The sequence below is a fragment of the Pteropus medius genome, unplaced genomic scaffold, assembly GCF_902729225.1.
Source record: "Pteropus medius unplaced genomic scaffold, Ma_sr-lr_union100, whole genome shotgun sequence".
NCBI lineage: Eukaryota > Metazoa > Chordata > Mammalia > Chiroptera > Pteropodidae > Pteropus > Pteropus medius.
Window position 1 is genome coordinate 549,939 of NW_024344253.1, and position 19,727 is coordinate 569,665.

Consider the following 19,727-nt stretch of genomic DNA (forward strand, 5'->3'; position numbering starts at 1 on the left):
AGGAATTGGCTCCAGTGATTATGGAGTCTGTGAAATTAAAAATTTGCTGAGTGGACCAGCAGGCTGGAGTCACAGGAAGAGCCAGCGTTGGAAGGCCAGCAGGCTAGAGACCTGGGGAAGAGCTGGTGCTGCAGCGGAAGTCCGAAGGCCGTCGGCTGGCAGAGCTCCCTCCTGCTCGAGGGAGGTCAGTCCTTGGTTCTATTCATATTTTCAACTGATTGGATGAGGCCCACCCACATTATAGAGGGCAATCTGCTTCACTCAAAGTCCACCTATTTAAATGTAAATCTTACCCTAAAACATCCTCACAGGAACATCCAGAATTATGTTTGACCAAATACCTGGGCAGTGTGGCCCAGCCAAATTGACATGTAAAATTAGGCATCACGCCTCTCAAGAAACATCCCATTTGTGGCTTTGCTTTTAGAGGCGTGGAATGTGGCTTTCAGTTCATATCTGCTTAACTCATTGTAATCTCTTCCTTCCATGTTTTCACTGCTACAAAACATTACATACTGCTGTGAATCTGCAGTAGCATCGGTAAGAAAGATACCATTTACAAAAAAAAGTTAACAGCTTGAAAAACTGTAGTTTACTTTGGCCAGAATGGCTCCTCTTGAGTCAGAACTGGCCACAATAATAGATTGCACAAAAGTTACATTTCTACTAGTGTAGGAGTATAAAAAATGTGGACTTGAGGACATATATTGATTTTTCAAAAAAGTGAACTCATCTGCTTTGGGGCATCATTCCAGAGTTCTAAACTTGTGTTTGCTCAGTTCATTGTTGGCAACAGACACCCCGAAGTGTTATGAGGAGGGAATTCTGGAATTGTGCTCCTTTCTAGGCAAACCCTAGAGGAATCTGACGACTTTCTTCTCCGTCATTAAGGGGTTTCTACTCTCTGCTCATCTCAGCAATAGACCCTTCATGCAATTAAGAAAGCTCTGTTGTAAAGTGCTAGTTTTTTTCCCAAAGTTTTATGTGTTTTTTCCCTTCTTTATTCCTTGAGAATTTCATCAATTTCCAGAGCTTTCATTATCTCCTCTATGTAGCTGAGTCTCAGAGTTATACCTCAGGTTCTCACTTCTCTCCTAATTCTAAACACATTTCTTACTCTCTGCCTGACACCACAACCTAGATGTTCTGCCAACAGCTCATATCCAACATGATTAAAATGGACTCATTAACAATCCTGTTTTTGTTGTTGTTGATACTGTTGTTAAAACTATCACAAAGCTCCCAGGACTAACCTTGGACTTTCCTTTGGCTTATTCCTCAGTCCACTGCATCCAGTTAGCTGCCAGTCTGATTCCCAGCGATTCTTATATTCACCCATCTTTTCTATTCTCATGGCTGCCACTACTGTACGTCAGGTTCTTATTTTTTCTGGCTAGGACTATTGGAAGTCTCCGAACGAGTCTTCTCACCTCTGTTCTCCCCTGATCCCATCCTTACATGGCTACAGTCAATAATCCCTCATTTAAAACTCTTGGGGTCAGATGTATTTTAGCATGTAGATTTTTCTTTTTAATTCTTGCAGTTTTAGAAAGGAAATGTGGAGAAAACACTATTACAAAATCCCCTTAGTGAGAATTGGACAGGATCCTGAATCACACATTATTTTGCAGTGAAGTATATGAATTTCACATTAAATAACATAAAGAGTATAAATGGTCCCAAATTGTTCATGTTAATTAAACTTTAATGCAAAACGAGTTCTCTTTGTCTCCAAGTAAATTATATTAAAAAAACCCATATATTTGATTTTTAGAATGTTTGGATTTTAGAATTGTGAATAAGTATTGGTAGACCTGAACTAGATAAATCTACCTAAAATAATCATATCATTACGATTTCCTACTGGATTAGTTGTAAACTCTTCACTCTGTTTTTTTGAAATGCCTTCTGAATTTGATCACAAACCATGATTTTCTGCTTTTATCTTCCACTCATCCTCTACATATCTTTTTGCCCAAGCTAAACTGGATAAATACTCCTTATTTTTTCTTCTACAGATACACAGGTTTGTCCTTTTTCATGAAATGTCCTTTACTCTTGTCCATTCTGCCAAGCATCTGTTGAGTGTTTTTTTCTGTTTCCAGAAATTTTTTTTCTTTTAACAGTTTGACCCCTATTGTGGGATCAATAATTGTTCTAGTCTGAATTCTTGTAGAAAGCTTCAGTTTTCCCATACGTAAAATGAGAATAATACCACTTCTTACCTCTTAAATAATGTACAAGTGCACCAAGCGCAGTGTGAAATACATAGTAGGACCTTAACTGAGGTTAGTTCTTCCCTTTTCCTCTCCTCCTTCCTTCCTTTTTCTTAGTACATACTCTGTGTTATAGTTTTAAGTATACTTTTATTGTCCCCATTACTAGATTGGAAGTTTTTTAAGGGTAGAAACATGCTTATAGAAAGCTTGGTAGATATTGAGTTATATGAAATGGATACAAATGGTGTTACTAGAGAAAGTCCAGCTCCTTTGGATTCAGGTAAGACTGGTTCGTGTACATGTGACTGTACATTAAAAACTCAAACAAAACAAAACCTGTGATCACAGAACCCATCTTGATGTTTAGAGTCATAATTTTTGTTTCAGTGGCAAGCCTCAGGGCCTAGAGGAGCATGTTTTTTTCTAGTGCACTAATAGGCTAGTGTGCTGTTGGGAGGCCCTTGCCAGAAACCAGTGGGCAGGCGGACTGACACAGCTCCTCTGTGCTGGTGAGATATGACGCATACTGTCATGGAACCCGGATAGTGGGGGAGCACCGACCCAGCTCTCACATTGTTCCCTGGGGCTCACTCGAATGTCCCCTGGCTCACTCTTGGGTGGGCCTCTGACACCACCTCTGCTTTTGTCTGCCTGGTTCTTTCTTACCTCTAGGCTCTACTCTCTCTCTCTTGTTCTCAGAACATCTTCTCTCAAGCTTTTTTAACCCCCAGTCCAGAGATTGTATCCTCTGGAGAAAGAAAAGCTAAGGCTGGTAGAAATCACTCCGTGTTTACCTAATTTCCATTTCAACCTTCTTTCTTAGTAATTTTTAAAGTAATTTTTACCTGGATACATTGCTCTCTAGAATAAAAATTGTATTTCGCAGCTTTCCTGAAAGCTAGGTATGGCCACAGGACTAAATTCTGGGTAAATGGAAGTGTTGTATGTGATTTCCAGGAAGGCTTCTTGAAAGACTTGACTCACTGGAACTGTCACTGCAGCCCTTCCTCCGTTCTACTGCCTGGAATGTGGACATGCTGGCAGAAAGGCCGGTGGCAGTCTTGGATTATGCACTGAGCTTGAGGATGGAGCAGAAAATAGGAGATACCTTCTAAACGCGTTTTTAATGTGAAAGAATATACCTGTATGGCTTTAAGCCACATTTTACGTTTTCTGTCATTTATCATCAAATCTAGTCCTGATAGATAAGAAGTTTGATACCTAGTACAAATAATAAGCTAAAATGGAATTGATTGTAAATTATTCCAAATCTATTACTTATGGCTTAAACTTTTGCTTGGAATTCTTAGAAATCTGGATTTTCTTAATTCAATGTAAGCTTTCGAAACATGTTGTCTAAGAATTTAATTCTTTTATTTACTTGTGTCCAGCTTGAACAGACATCTTCTTTTGCAGTGAAGGTGGGCTGCCCTAGCTGTTTGGGTTGAGAAAGGATAACAGAAAATGCAAGAGAAAAAGATATGTAAGTTAGTATTTTCAAATACCATCCCACATCATATCCTGCAGATAAATATTCCTTTGACTATTTGTAGAGAAATATCACCTCAGCTCATTCTTAGGTTATGGTCCCATGTTTCTAATAAAGTTCAGGTCAATTTTGAGTGCTTTTATTTTTTTATTAAAATCTTTCTGTTTCCAAGAATTATTACTAATAATATTGGAAATTTGCATGGTACAAAGACAGTAGACCTAGAATGATGTTACACTTTTGCTCAGAATTCTCCCAAAGACACAAATTCCTATGAAAATAACACACAGGAAAAGAAAATGGAGAAAAATCTGCTGTGAATTTAACTTATGTGGACTTCTTGGTTTTCATTAAGCCCATCGATGGATTTGTGTTGTCAACCCATGCTAATGTGAATTCCAAAGAAATCCAAGTAGAGAATAGAAAGAGGACGGAATATATTTGATTTCTTTATGGTTAGGGCTTTGTTCTAGACCCTCGAGTATGAAGTTATTTATATCTATTTATGTATCATCTGTGTACATATATGCGCAAACCCACTCCAGGGAGCATCTCAGTTCATTTTGGATGAATGAGGTTCCCCACGATCCAAAGATCAGTTCTTTAATTAACAAGCCTCTTTTAGAAACATCTGAGAGATGAAAACATTTTAAAGATGTTTTACACTCATCTGATAAGTGGAGTGGATGGAACATAATCTAAGCTCAGTGTGTGGGGACTGTCACTAATAGCCATGACTCCAATGGCTGCGATATAAGGAAGACCTCCTCTGATCTGCGAGGTGAATGAGCCTCAGCTTCCACTTCTGAATGGAGCCCACTGCTTTCATGTTCCCACAAGGGTTTTTTCCTCCCTTTATTTTTTTGCTCTCTCTACTCCATTTCTCCTTGCTCTTTCTCTTTTTCTTCTTTTCACCATTCCTGATGCTTCTCGTGATCTCTGCCATTGGCTGCCTATTGATTTCTCTCCTCTTCTTTTATTTTTTGCCTGTTTGCTTCTTGGCTGTGTCTTCTCTCCCTTTCTTTACACTTCTTCCAGATTTTATGACGTGAGGGTAATGTGGCTTGGCTCTTAGGGATATTATCACCCAATGAGAGTTTATCATCTTTCAGTCTGCCAACCAATCACCATGTGTCTTCTTAAACTTCATTTCTTTTTCCCTTTTTATTATTTCCATTGATATTCAAAATTATAAGCTTTAAATTTTGTTTTTAGGTTCAAGCCTTCAGTTTGTTCCTGAAGGCTGACAGTGCTTGACTGCATAGGTACATGCATAAGTGGGGTATCATACATGTAGAAGTCAGAGACCTTAGAAATTGAAAAGACTAAAAAGATGGTCTAATCCAACTACTTTTTTTTTTTTTTTAAGTGGGTGCTGAAGTAAGTTACTGACCCAAGGCCTCTCTTACATCTCATATCAAAACTGGGACTAGGACATAGATCTATAAGCCTACTTAATTGTCCAATGTTGCAGCATCCTGAAGAAATGTCTGCTCCATTCTGCTTTAGTCTGTTGGAGAGGAGAGAGAATTTTCTTTACTTTTGATTTGTAAAATTATTCCTAAATTTATACTCCTAGTAAATTCATAGGGTTCCCTCACAAATAAAAGTTTTTTTTTTTTTTTTTATGATTGCAATAATTTATGTATGAATAGAACATACAGGATCCGATGCCTAAAACTTGCTATACATTTGAAATACATACTGGGTGTTTTAAGTGGCCAAATGACTCTTTTCGGTTGGGAGTAAGCATTTGATGTATCACAGAATCTTATATTTACTTTTTAGAAAATTAAATATTTTGCTGTTAGAGAAATGAACATACTATAAAAATCTCCTTTGGCACTGCATTTGTGTATTTTATTTTATCCAGAAAAGTAGAACCTGAGAGTCACAAAGAAACTCACAGATTTTTAGTTCAACTTTCCACCCAGTGCAGGAATTAAAAAAAAAAAAAAAATTATTACTTTGACAGACATCCTACTTCTGCTTGAAAACCTCCAGAGGTTGGTACCACCCTCGCGGGCAGCTGTCCTTGTTACTGGATAGCACACACGGGTACAGGTTTTTGTCCTAGTTCTGGCCTCTAGAGCAACACAGAATTATACTCATCTCTCCATGATAGCCCTTCAAATATTTGAAAACAGATACGCCTTTCCTTATTCTTCCCTTCCCAAGTTGTTTGAATAATTTGTCAAAACTTATACCTTCTCTTTTTCACCTGGACATATGCCTTTCATGGCATTCTAATTGGTCAATGTCCTCTTAAAATGTAGCACCCAGAATTGAATTCTATATTTCAGATGTGGTTTAACTAGCTAGAAATACAGTAGAACTGTCATGGGTAGTGATCCGTGGGTAGTAATTTCTCAGGGAAGCCTTAGAAAACCCTTAAAAGAAGGTGGCTTCAGCATAGGACCTGCAGTCAGCAGTAATGTAATGGCTATGTGTAGAGGGAAGATAGAGTAATTGGGGGATCATTTCATAAACAATATAAACATCTAACCAATGTACTATGTACTTGAAACTAATAATAAAAGAAAATAAAATACTAAAAAAAGAGAAGGCAGCTTGTATAAGAACACGTGGTTAACTGTACTTCATAAATAAAATACTTTGTTATATTCCATTTGAAGACTAAAAATTCAAAAAGTAATCATAAAGAATTTTTTTTTTCCTTTGTCAATAACAATGCTGATTTCAGCCTTTGGGTTAACAAAGTTAGCAGAGTTAGTAAAACGCCTTGTATTTTTTCCTTGGCAAAAGTATAAAAACAGTTTTAATCTCAGCCATTTTGTTGGGATAGTGGGCCTTTTCTGAGTTGAACAAGTTTTAAATAATGTGGGCCTTTTTTGGAACATGCTTTTTTTGATGCATATGGTAAATGTCATTTTTCTCTGTACATACTTATTTAATAAGACAATAGCAGAATCTCCTATTGACAAGATATTTTAATAAGTTTTCACATTCAAAGTAGAATTTTAAATATAAAATCTATATTTTTTCCACTTTAATTAATTTCAAGTACAATGGAAATATGATTTAACATTGTCATATAACCATTCATTCTCAATTGCTTATTGAGTATTGATTATGACTTGAAAAAGACAATCAATTATTTAATCTTCTTTCTTCTAAGTCTCAAAGAGTATTTGAAAAGAGTAACTTTTTGTCTACTGTGTTTGGCATGAATACATACCCTGAACATTCTGACTAAGGATTTAGTGGACTGCTGGATAGAATAATCCCAAAACCAGCTATCACACATTATAGTTGGTGAATATAAGAATGTGTATAAATGAGGCTCAAATGGGTTAATGGTAGTGATGGGGAGCCCAACACACGGCCTGGCACACAGTAGATTCTTAGTCAATATCTGCCATAAGGATACTGCATATTAAGGGAGTATAATTTCTAAACAGGCAGTGAACCCAGTGTTATAGCTGCAGGTTGAGTTCTGTAGATTGATATGTTGTTGTTCAAGCAAGTGAGACACATTTGGTACTGTACTGTGTTTTATGACCTCAAATCTCTCTTATAGGAACATCATTTCTTGACCAAAAGAAATTGTTACATTTTCTAAAACATGGCAATGTTGTGGTGATTATAGTTTGTTCATTTCAAATACTCTAAAGAGCATAAATTATTTAAAAATACATAAATATTGAGAATAAAAATCTGTTGTTCTATACTGTCCACACTGGAAATTTAATAAAGAAAATGACCCAGTAAATAACTTCCAAGGATTATAGTATTCTGATATTTATTTAGAAAAATTAGAATTCTGGAGAGCCATCCATTTGTTGGTGTACTTTGTTTTTAATTGTGCAATTTAAACTTTATTATTTTTTTTCTTGTTAGAAATCTTAGTCACTAGGGCCATATAAATTGGAGGAAGCCTGCTCTTTAAAATTAGATTTTGAGTCATATAATTTAAATTTGCACTACTAGGTCCAGAATTTATTGGATTTTCTTTCTTTTTAATAGTTAAAAAAATTATTATACAAGTAGGTAAACCTTTCTAGCGAAAGGCTGTGCTTTCTCTTTATATTTTATAAACTTAATCTTAAGCTAAGCATTATTTGGTTAAATACGCAATCTGTAGTTATATATAGACTGAAGAAATAAATATTCTAATAGCATCTAGTTGTTATTGTTTTTTGCTCTATGGTGTGTGGGTTTTTATATCAACATTAGTTAGTGTTTTCTAAACTTCGTAGTATTTTTCTCTAGCAAAGAACTGTCTCTTTCTGAGCAGAAAAAAAACTTGCTTATAAAATGAGGCCGTTTTGCATATTAATTAGGAGGTCTTTGAACTCTAAGAATAAAATCTGTTAATGCTTTGAGTATGGAACAATTATGCATTCAAGGACTTTAATTTTATGCTAATAATACAACAAGCTTTACATTTTTCTTTGTTTTGTTTGCATTTCCTAAAGATAATTTAATGCAGATAATCCATCCCTATACTGCATAGAGCGTGTCGGATGGTTTCCCTATAGTTAAGATTGTATCAGCACTCCCATTATAAATCTCTATTACCCATGGTTTATAATTTAATTGAAAAAAACTCACTGCAGGCAGAAACTCAACACTTAGGGTTTCAGGCTAAAAGCAATATTTCTCTTTTAAAAAATTGCCTCCTCTATTTAATTTCATAGTTAATGGAAGTAGAAAGATCATCCTGGAGCTGATTTTGAACAAAGCCAAACAGATCATTGTCTAGAACTGAAATAATTTCTAAATAAAAGTAGTTGATATCTTATCATTGGCCTAATACTACAACATTTATCCAAATGAGAAAAGACAACAGTGCAATCTGCTTATCCTTTCTCTACAAAAAAATACACACAAGGAGAACATGAAAATTCTGTAAGACTAGACATCTATAAAATATATACTTGAAAATATTGTGTGAAGTGCTACATTCTTATTTTATTTCAAACTGTACACTTTATTCCTTTCAGTGGAACTGGGTTAAGGCTGTAGAATCTGCTTTTTGTCAAACCGAGATGGGAAGGGGCGTAGGGTGGGGATGTGCGTGTTCTGGAATTTTTTACTTTGACTGTCATATAAATCTTATCTTAAGTTTATGCTTCACCTACCTGGACAGGATTCAGGGGTTAGTTAACAGTCATAGCAGTTTGAACCTGCTTGCATGGTAGAATTGAAAAGATCAATTTTTAGACACATGGTAGTTTTGTCATCAGCTTTTGAACCCAAATCCTGTAGTGTAGAAAGGTTAACCTGCCAGGGAATATGCAATCTCCAGTCAAGACTTCACTGTAATTTTCTGAAGTCCAGTGAGACAAAGAAAGTGTGAGTGAGTTAGAGCAAGATGTTCTCTATTTCCCTCAACCGATCAACTTTTTTCTAGTTAATTCTTACTTGTATTGCTGTGTGTGAAATATATGCCATGATTTCTTCACCCAAAGCATTCAACGGTAACTCGCTTAAAATGGTCTGGCTTTATCTGTGAAATATGTTGTGTTTCTCAATCAGTCGCCTTTGACAATTTTTGAGGAAAATAATTCAAACTCCCACTTATAGCACATAACAGTTTACAAAGGGCTTTAATATGCACAACCACTCAAAAATGGAGAAAATGGAGGCTAAGAGATCAAGCAACTTGTTTAATTCAAGCGACTAACAAGTGGTGGTTAACTCATTCTTTCTCTAATCTAGTGCTTCTTTAGCAGCCCGGTGTCTTCTTATTTCTCCTAAAGGAACTCAGTTTTGAGAAAAGGAGTCTGGTAATACCATGATCTCTCGTATTTTCTTGACATTTTGGTCATTGTCAGAGACCATAAAAGAATTCATAAAATTTCTAAGCACAATTCTTAAAATAGTCTATGTTAGCATATATTCATAAATAAAGACCTCGGAGCCTAGATAGGATTTATATATATCTAAGTTAAACAATAAATCAGGGATGACATAAAAGGAAATCATGGATTTACTATTCCATCTTTCTGATTAAAAATTATCCTTAATGTTGATGTTTTGATTATATCAGAAACATCACATAAATATAAAGATTATGAAAAAAAATTGTGTGAACACACATGATTGTACTGTCTTGAGAGATTTTGAGAAAATAGTAGATAATTACTTTTCAAGGGAGGTGTAAATGTAGTACTAGTATAATGAAGCTGGTGCACACTAGAACCCAGACCTGGCTGACCCTACAGCCTAGAGCTTTCTTCCTAACCCTCCTCAGACACGACCACTGCTACGGGTTTTTTATATTTTGATATTTTTCTCACTGACTTTTTTAAATGACTAAACAAATACTGTGGTATATGCAAATATTTAAATGTGTGATATATATTGCAAAGTGTCATACAATTTGGCTTTACTAATTTATACTTTCCCTAACATTTACATGCTGGATATCTTCTGTTTCCCCCCTGGGTGCGCCCTCTACCCTTCTCACCCTATTTTGTGCTCTGGGACACTGACTTGGGAGGATCCGGTCCCTCGTCTTCTGGTTATGGTAGGGCTGGGTTGATGGTAGTGGGAGGCTGAGGGGAAGGGGTGGGGGAGTGCGGGGGAATGGGGCACCAGCAGATGGTGAGAAGAAAGAAAGAGTTAGCTGAGGTATTGCTCTCCCTGTGGGGTTGCTAAGCACTGGCTGCCTCCCTGGACTCAAGATCACTATTCTGGTAGGTGAGCCTCTCTGTTCAGCTCTGTCATTCTGCTTCTAGCCCCGGGGACCACCCTGTCCCTTCTGGGTTCCCACTACCCTGCCCACACCCTTAGGAATAATCTTTTTATGAAATGCTCTTCAAATTACCCAATTTGAGTGTGCTCTTTGTTTCCTGCCTGGACTCTGAGTAATACTACTTATAATACTACTTTTATGAGAGTGTCTTTTCCTTCCATATTTCATGTCAAGATAGGATATTACCCACGTTTTTAATCATTTCACTTCTCATAAAGGGAAAATGGTATCTTGTTTTAATTCATATTTTTTTGATTATTATTGAGTTTGAACATCTGTTCATATGTTAATTGGCTATTTGCATATTTCTTTTAATTGCTTGTTAATATTCTTTGCCCATTTTTCTTTTGGGTGATTTCTCTCTCCCTCTCTCTTTTTAATTCCTATTATGAGCGGACCATATTTTCCTATTATATTTTTCAACTGATTGTTAGTATGAGTGAAAAATATTGCTTTCTTTTTTTCTTCTGAACCATTTTGTTAGTTTCGATAGATTTTACTACACTGTTTTACTACACTGGTTAGCTCTTCAAAAGCACTATTGGACAATAGGGGTGTTAGTGGGAATCTTTGTCTTATTCCTGATGCTAACTCTGGTTTTCCCAGAGTGTTTTACAGAACGTTAACATTGACAGACACACCTTGAGAAAAGTTCAGACTCATGTGGAAAGCAGAGCACACTCTTCGGAGTCCCAATGCACAGGAGCATGTTAAAGGCGCTGAGGATGTTTTTTTGGGTCCTTGCCTAATACAGCTCTGGTACTGAATTTTAGTACATTATCACTTCAATAATTTGCATAGGTCCTGGAGGCCAAAATACAAAAATGTTTTATAATAATATAGCTAAAATACAAGTTTTATGCAAAATCTCTGATATTCTAAAGCTTATGTATTATGCCTCTTCTCAATGCTTAGTATGTAAAGACATAAATAGGCCACTATATTTTGTATTTAAAAGATTGTATGAATCGTGGACCATTTTGGCGCATGTTACTCTCAAAAGAAACAATTGAGATTAAAAAACTTAAAGGATGGGTATCAAGAAATCATACTGTTCTCTCTCCCTCTCACCTTTGTTTTCTGTGTGTGTGAGCAAACATACACACACACACACACACACACACACACGCACGCACACACACACTCTAGGAACCAAAGGACCTCAAGTTAACATTTTCCTACATGCGCTTGTTTCCTGTCCCCACCACCCCTCGCCGTCTCCAGTACTTTTCCATTGTAACTCCCTCCCTCTTTTTCTCTCAGTGCATGTTTAGTTATTGCCAGAAAAATCTTTCTCTATCATCACTCTTTTTCCCATTCCAATTATCAGTTAAAAATTACTCATCACTGTTGACAAAAATCAAGGTTAATATTAGAGAATACCTGTGACAAGGAAAGGGAAAGGCGCTTGATTATAAACTTACTTTAACAGCACAAGTAATGCGTGTTGTTATGTATTCAAGTGAAATTAAGCCGTAATGCAGAATTGGTGACAAAACTCTCAAAGACCTTGAAAAGCTCAGAAGTCCCCTTCAGAATTCTCACAAATGTCTAATGTGCTTTCTCTTCCAATTAAATATATTCTTCCTAGAGCATTTAAGAATAATAAACTTATTCAATTTAACTTTCCATTTTCTTTAGTTATCAGTATTGAAACAGTTTGCTTTCCATAATATTTCATTGCAAGTCTTTCAGCTATGCTATAAGGCTAAATAAAGCATTTATAGATTTTTTTTTAGGATAAACTTAATCCCCATTTATTGCTTCTAGGGTAATATTCATCTTAAGTTTCAAAAAACTGACATGTAAATAAACTTGGAAAATAACTCACTTATAAATTGGCAATTTCCTGTGTGGTGAAAATAAAGAGAGAACCAAAGACAGACTCTCCCATTTTTACAGATTTTCTTTAGTTAGTTCAAGTAGGTCAAATTTGTGGGTTGTGAATCTAATTCATACTTCTAGGTTAATATAGAATTACAGAAATTCAGTGGTACCTCAATTGTTATCTATAATTTTAGTCGTATGTTTATTTTTCAATTTTAATCAAATTTTTTAATTTCTGAATTTGGAATTGCAACATTTAAAAGACTAGCTCCATGACTTTATGCTAAATATGATGGCATAGTAGATTTTTTTTTTGGACAAGGTAGGGAATAGTGTCTGGCAAAATGCCTTTTCCATTAAGCAGATCTGTAAGAAGAAAAATTCATTATTACTAAAGAATTCAGGGATTTTACTTTCTGTAAGTAGTCAGGTTGTCTGGTACAAAAATGCAGATTGCATTATGAACCATAACATTGCAAGGTTTGTAATATGAGAGCTGCTAAATATATTTTGAATATGACAAAGACTGTGTTTTCTTGCCTGGAGCATGCTCTTTGCTATATCCTGCTTCTCATATTCTTATTTTTTACATGAGTAGTGAATCTCAATAAAATTTATGGGTTATGTTATGTTTAAAGGCTACTTACTGAACCAATATTTTCACAAAGAAGATCAATAATATATGTGTAAACCTTTGAAATTTAGATTGGAGAGGAAGCTGCCTAATAAAACTAGTACTGAATTTTATACAATATTTTACTATCCTTTTAATTTTATATTCCGATCCTGAAGTTACCAGCAGATAAACTGAACATATTTGTAATTATCTGGATTAAACCACGATGGTTTATGTAAAAACTCTGGATGCGTTTCAGGTTTATGTATTGTGAAGCACCCTGTGTAATAGTTACTCATTTCGTTTCTTTGTTAAAAACCTTTGTCTAATGTTAATATTTTGAATTAAAAGTTTTACATTTATACCTATTTAGTTGAACCATTAGTTTAAGATGCAGATGAAGGAAGCGCTATAGTTCTAAAGTGTGTTTCACTCAATGATTTTTTTTACACAGTTAGTATTGAATGCTGTATTTGTAAGGCCATCAGCTATTAGAGCATGGAAATGCTAAATTCCTTTTGAAGCTTTCAAGAGATATTTTAATTAAGTTTTCAAAATTGCTTTTGGATCATCTTCACAATTCTTTAGTGCTTTACTTCCATTAACAAAATAGTAATTAAAATTAAATTTTAAAAGAAATAACCACAGTAGGTCATACTTTTATTAGCTGAGGTAGATAATGAACCTGTCCCATATAAAGAGTGAGCTAGATCTGCTGAGAAGCTGGGAATAGTGTATTTTAATTAAGATAATCCTTATTTGCATCTAACAAACAGCGTTGCTACTTAGAAATTTAAGACCTCAGTGTTGTGTATTAGTACATTACCTCACAAATCTAATAGAGATTTAATACTTGTGTTTAAGGAGCAATTTGTCATAAATTAAGAGCATCTGCATAGTAAATTTCAAGGATGTCATTCTTTGTAGAGTTTTCTGTAATTTAGGAACACATGAAACATTAAAATTTTATAATTTTTTTACTACTAGGAAAGCTTGTTTTGTTATTAAACTAAGCCTCATTTTCAGCTGTGCAGAACCCTTTGAAAAGTCCAGCTTTAAAAAAGACATAATGAATGTACTGCCACTAAGTTTTTTTTTCCTCTTAAATCTGGAGCGATGGCTTCTATTTTAAAGAATGTTTTTAGAGTGCAAAATGCAGTTCCGAAGAGATCCATTCAGTGGGACGAAGAGTAATTAATCATTTAAAAAGTAAGGCAAAGAGACCTTCCCCGACCACACTGCTAAACAGTTATGACACGTCATATCTAAATTAAGAGTTCTCTAATTGGGGGTATGGGTAGAATCTTTCTTTAGTCGGTTAAATGTTTACAGTGTTAACATGGAGTTAGAGGAAAGAAATCAAAAAGCTCATTTAAGTTAAGAATGACAATTTTATTCTCAAGGTTCCTTTTATTTTGATGGTTAACAAGATAATTTTAGTATTTTCATTTCATTGATCCGACAAGAATGATTTTATGAAATATAGCTTAAGATAAAGCTCAACAGCTCAGTTCACCTGTGGTCAGATGGATTTTTGACTTGTGGTGAGTCTCTGTAATTATACATTTTTACTTGGGGGTGACTTAGGATATGGAGAAACAAGTTCCTCAGAGAAGCAGGAATTTATACCTTAGTCAGTTTACCTTAAATTGCTGTGTATTTTTTCTTCTCACTATTTTCTCCCATAAACTAACTGAATCCCCCTGCTTTTTTCAACCAAGAGGGAAGAATCTAGAGAAAATATCCATACAGTTCATTAGCAACTCCAGCTTGTGGTAGTTTAAAAACTCTCCCTTATTCAACAGTCACTTAATGATAGTACTGAACCTGATATACACTGTTTTCCTATATATTCATACTTATGATAAAGTTTAATTTATAAATCATATACACTAAGAGATTAACAGTAACAAGTAATAAAATAGAACAGTTATAACAATATACTGTAATAAAAGTTATGTGAATGTGGTCTTTTGCTCTCTCAAAATATCTTATTGTACTGTACTCACCCTTCTTGTGATGATGTGAGATGATACAATGCCTACGTGATGAAATGAGGTGACATAAATGATGCAGGTGTTGTGATGCAGTTGTTAGGCTACTATTCACCTTCTGACAACATGTCAGAAGGAGGAGCATGTGCTCCAGGTGATCCTAGATCATTGAGCCATGATAATGTCAATGGTTTGGGAAATTTAATATTTTTGGACTGCAGTTGACTATGGGTAACTAAAACTGTGGAAAGCAAAACCCTGGATAAGGGGAGAACAGTGTATTTAGGAGTTGAAAAACTAAAGCCAGAAAGATAAAATATGATTGATTTGGGTAAAACATGAAATAATTAAAAGTAAACAATGAGTAGTAGATGCAGATTAACTCTTTGGGTCACTCAGTTATCAGGACAAATTAAGTGTCCCTGTGTGGGTGGAACACTGAGTTATACCACTGAGACTTTGTGAGGAATGTCCATTATGTCCAAGAATTTCCAGTGTCTGAGATTAGGACAACTGTCAGGCTATTCTGTTGTTTATGTCGCAGTGTATTATATTCTCAATAAAATCTGGTGCTTGGAAGCTGTTCATTTAACATACTGAATAGTAGGTGACGAACTCTCCATTCCATCAGGGTCAAAAGAGCTAAAACTGGTTTCCAATATTATTCAGCATTTCCTATGTGCCAGGCACCTAGCACTTCACATTAAGTAACTCGTTTAATTACTATTACAACCTCATGATGTTAGTGTGATCATCACTCCCATTTTTCCTATGAGAAAACAGAGGCTCAAAAAAGATGAGAAAATTGCCTGTGGGAGGAAGTCACAGAACTGAAACGCTAATCGAGGCAATCTGAGCCATCGCCCAAGCTATTAACCACTTTGCTATCCTGCCACTTATGTGTTGTGGGCTATCTAAGGAGAATTGGCGCAAAGATGTGTGTGGGGCTGAGATCTTCCATTCAGTAATTGTTTTTCACTTTTGAGGTAGCTCTAGTGGAAGACACATGGGAAAGGGTCTGAGAGAAGAGCCGCAGAACGGAGGGTGGTCGTGTCACAGGGGCTTTGGGGTTAGGCAGATGTGACTTTTCTGGTTGGCTCTGCAACTCCATAGCGTGACCTCAGGTGAGTTCCTGAAGCTCTCTGAATTTCCTGCTTAGTAAAATGACACTAATATCTCTATGGTGGGATTGCTGATTCTTGTCACCCATATAGCCTGGTCAAAAGCAAAGACTTATAAACTGTAGCTTTAATTATAATTTGCCCACTATTTCACCTTAGAGAAATAAGGAATTTTAACTCTTTCGCCCCAATACTCCCATTCATGAATGAAGCTCTGCTCCATTTTTGTTAATTGTGGTGGCCTACAATGTCCCTAGTTTCTATGATCTAGGTTTTATAATTGTGTTTTCAAATAAATATAACTTTTTCTTCTGGTGTATTCATTTCTCCACATGCGAAAGTAATGAACACCTGCATGAGATTGGAGGCTCACTGCAAAAATAAAAAATATTTTTATGAGGCATTTATTCGCAGTTAATCTCCATGAGAACACTTTGTGAGAATGAATAGTGGTTAAATGGATTTTGGAAAGACAGTCCTAACATAGCATGTTTTCACTTGGAAAGAGGGGAGGGAGTTTTATTTTTTCATTTTGATTAATATTTATGGAATACTTACTATGTGCCAGGTACTGTGCCTGGGTAGAGTGAATAGATGGCATTTTAAGTGAGCACGGAATGATTGATGGATGCTGTTTGCAATGCAGTGTTAAGATGGCTTGAGGTCCTGAGTTGGTAGGAGGGAGTGCTAGGGGTTGAGAGAGGGAGATGACAGAATTGGACTCTGTACTTGCTGCTTAGGATGGAACTGTAACAATATAAGCAAAATTTGAACCTGAGTCTCATTGTATTAGAATCTCCCTATATTTATAGTGTTTTGAATATGTCGACTGGTTTGGACTTTTCTCTATTTATATATACAGATAAAAATGTACTACTCATGTGTCATATGATTTTTAGTGTATTTGATCTCACAACGTCATTTCATACCACCTTGGTATGACCAGTGTGTAGGAGCTTATCTTCAAAGAGAAGTTATTCATTATCCTCAGATTTATAACAAAGACATAGCTCCTTCTCTTTAGGAGCTTAGAGTTTGAAATAGATTGTACCAAGACTAAAACACCCTATAAATATCCAGAAGGTATCTACACTAAATAAAACATTTTGTATTTCTAGAAATGTCACTTACCTACCTTAATCAGACTATTTGCTAGTACTTTTTGCTTCTGTTTCTACAAAAAACAGAACTAACGATTCAGTTCTAAATGGGAAAGAGCAAAGATGTCACAAAATCGTGCAGTTCTTTAAATTAGTTTTTTCCATACTTATTATTGTGATGCTCTTTATCTATGATTGCTGCTCTAAAATGTTGACCTTTAAAAAAAAAAGTTGACCTTTAAAAAAAATGTCTTGCACATTTGGTTGTAGAACTGTAATCTGCCAAATTCCAGCGTTTTGAATGTTTCCACACCCTTGGGAATACCCAGTGGGTCTCCCTAAATTCCCTAGAGGAAGAAGAGGAAGAAAAATTCAAATCGTTGCTTCTCCTCCTGCTTTTGTTCACAGAATGAACAGACCTGTTCATCAGGAGCAAATGTACGGAGGTGAGAGGCGGCCAAGCTCGGATCTGTTGAGCATCCTCTTCCTCGGGAAGGAGTCCCACAGTCGGTCACCATGAGGTGTCTCAGTATCTGAGGAGGATTTGAGTGAACTGTCAGTTGAAAGCATTGACGGTGTCCCATTAGTAATGAATTATGGGAGTAATTTCATTAATTTCTTTACCTCAGTATATGTTAGCGTAAGCTGCTCAATCAAACATCAAAAGAACCATTGCATTTTAACCTTTTAGTCTTTTACTGTGTAACCAGGAAGAGTAAAGAAATAAATTAGTGTAACATTCTTTTTTAAAAAATGACTAGAGATAAACAGTGGACGTAATCTTTTCTGTTTTTAATTTAATAGCAGGTTTATGGTTTTATGCAAACCATTCATGTTACATTTGACCCTTTGGGAGCTACCTTTCTTTTTCCTCTGGGTATAATTTTGAGTCTTTAATAATCTGTTGTTAAATCCAGTCTGAGTTTGATTAATGAATTGTGAGGAGTCAGTACATTAATTTGTAGGTTTGGTCTAAAGCCCTAAACGGCTGCTTTGTTGTGGATATTATTAATGCTAAAATCTCAGGAGGAGCCATGGGATGGCAGTGTGCCCCAAATAATGGACAAGCTATGTCTCTACAAAATTCCAGTGATGGAACTATAGCTCTGGAAGGAGCCATGTTATTGACAGAGAAAAGCTCAAGTTAGCTTACGTCCTGGAATAGGGGGCCAAAGACCCCAAGGGGTCTCTGAATGGAATTTAGAGGAGTCTGTGAATTTAGATAGTAAAAAATTTTTTTACTTTCATTAACCTCTAGCTGAAATTTAACATTCTGTTCAATTATCAATGTAGGCAACAGACCACAGAATTATTAATAGTATCTGTGTGACCGTTATCAGTAGAAATCACGGATATTCTCATAGCACGTTAGAGGGTTGCGAGGACTCCTATGTGTCATGCTCATCGTGGCTTCAAAATCATAGTTGCTGTTAGGGTAGCAGTTAGATCTGATTATTTAATATGTTAGTGAAGAAGTACATAGATTACAATATCACAAATTTAAAAAATGATAACTATATTTTAATATAATTGGTTTCATTTGTATTCTTATTTTAGACATTTAAAAACATGATTCTGAGAAGGGGTCTAAGGCTTCCAAAATGGTTAAGATCCCCCTTTCTATGGGGACTGTTGTCAGTGCTGCCATGTTTCCCTTTGGCAAGTTGATACTTTACCTGTTCCCTAGGACTTTCTTTTCAGGAACGGGTCCAAGGGTCAGACATGTTACCCATGAGGCCAGATGACAGCAGTCCCTGAATCGTGCTAACATCATCATCTTCATTACTCCCTGCTTTCTTCCCCCTAGGCTCCTGGAAGCTATGAACTATTGTTTTTATCTATTGTTAATTTCCCAAGCACATGTTATACTGCTTGATACATAGTAGGCACTTAGTAAATATTTAATGAGCGAATGAATGAATGATAGTTTAAGAGGAGATAGATATATAGATATATAGATATATAGATATATAGATATATAGATATATATATCTATATATCTATATATCTATCTGTCCCATTTGAAAGAATCCGAGTTTTAAAGTCATTTTTTAAAATGAAATAAAATCTGGTATCCATATTCTAAAGGGTTTTATTGCATTATAAAAGTTATTTACAAGGCATTAACATGTTTATAGGAACCGATATTAGTCAGTTTACTGTCCAGCAGCTCAGTCTAATAGGGCATTGTAGACTCTCATAAGTGATTTTTTAAAAGCATTGTTATAATTAAAGAGAACTGGAATTCTCCAAAGACAAATATAACTGCAGAGAGATAGGAAAATTAAGGAAAGAGATTAACGTGTGTTGGGAGCATGTATAGGTGTGATGCTGTGTGTCCATGTGTGCGCACATGTAAGAGACAGCCTGGGTGAGAGAATCTAGAGCTGTAAGTTGCCTTGGAGATTATTTTTCTATTTAATTTAACAAGTATTGAAACTGAAGCACCAAGAGGTTAAATGATCAGTGACCTCCTAATGGCTAAATCCAATAAAGCCTTCCCAGACCGTATCTTAACTTGACCATTCTACTGCATTTTTTTGTTGCTTTCCTTTTCCTTTTTCTCGAAGCCAGTGCATATGCTGTTTCTGCCACCCAGCATGCCTTCCTTTCCTGCTCCTCCCTGTCCCTGCCCTC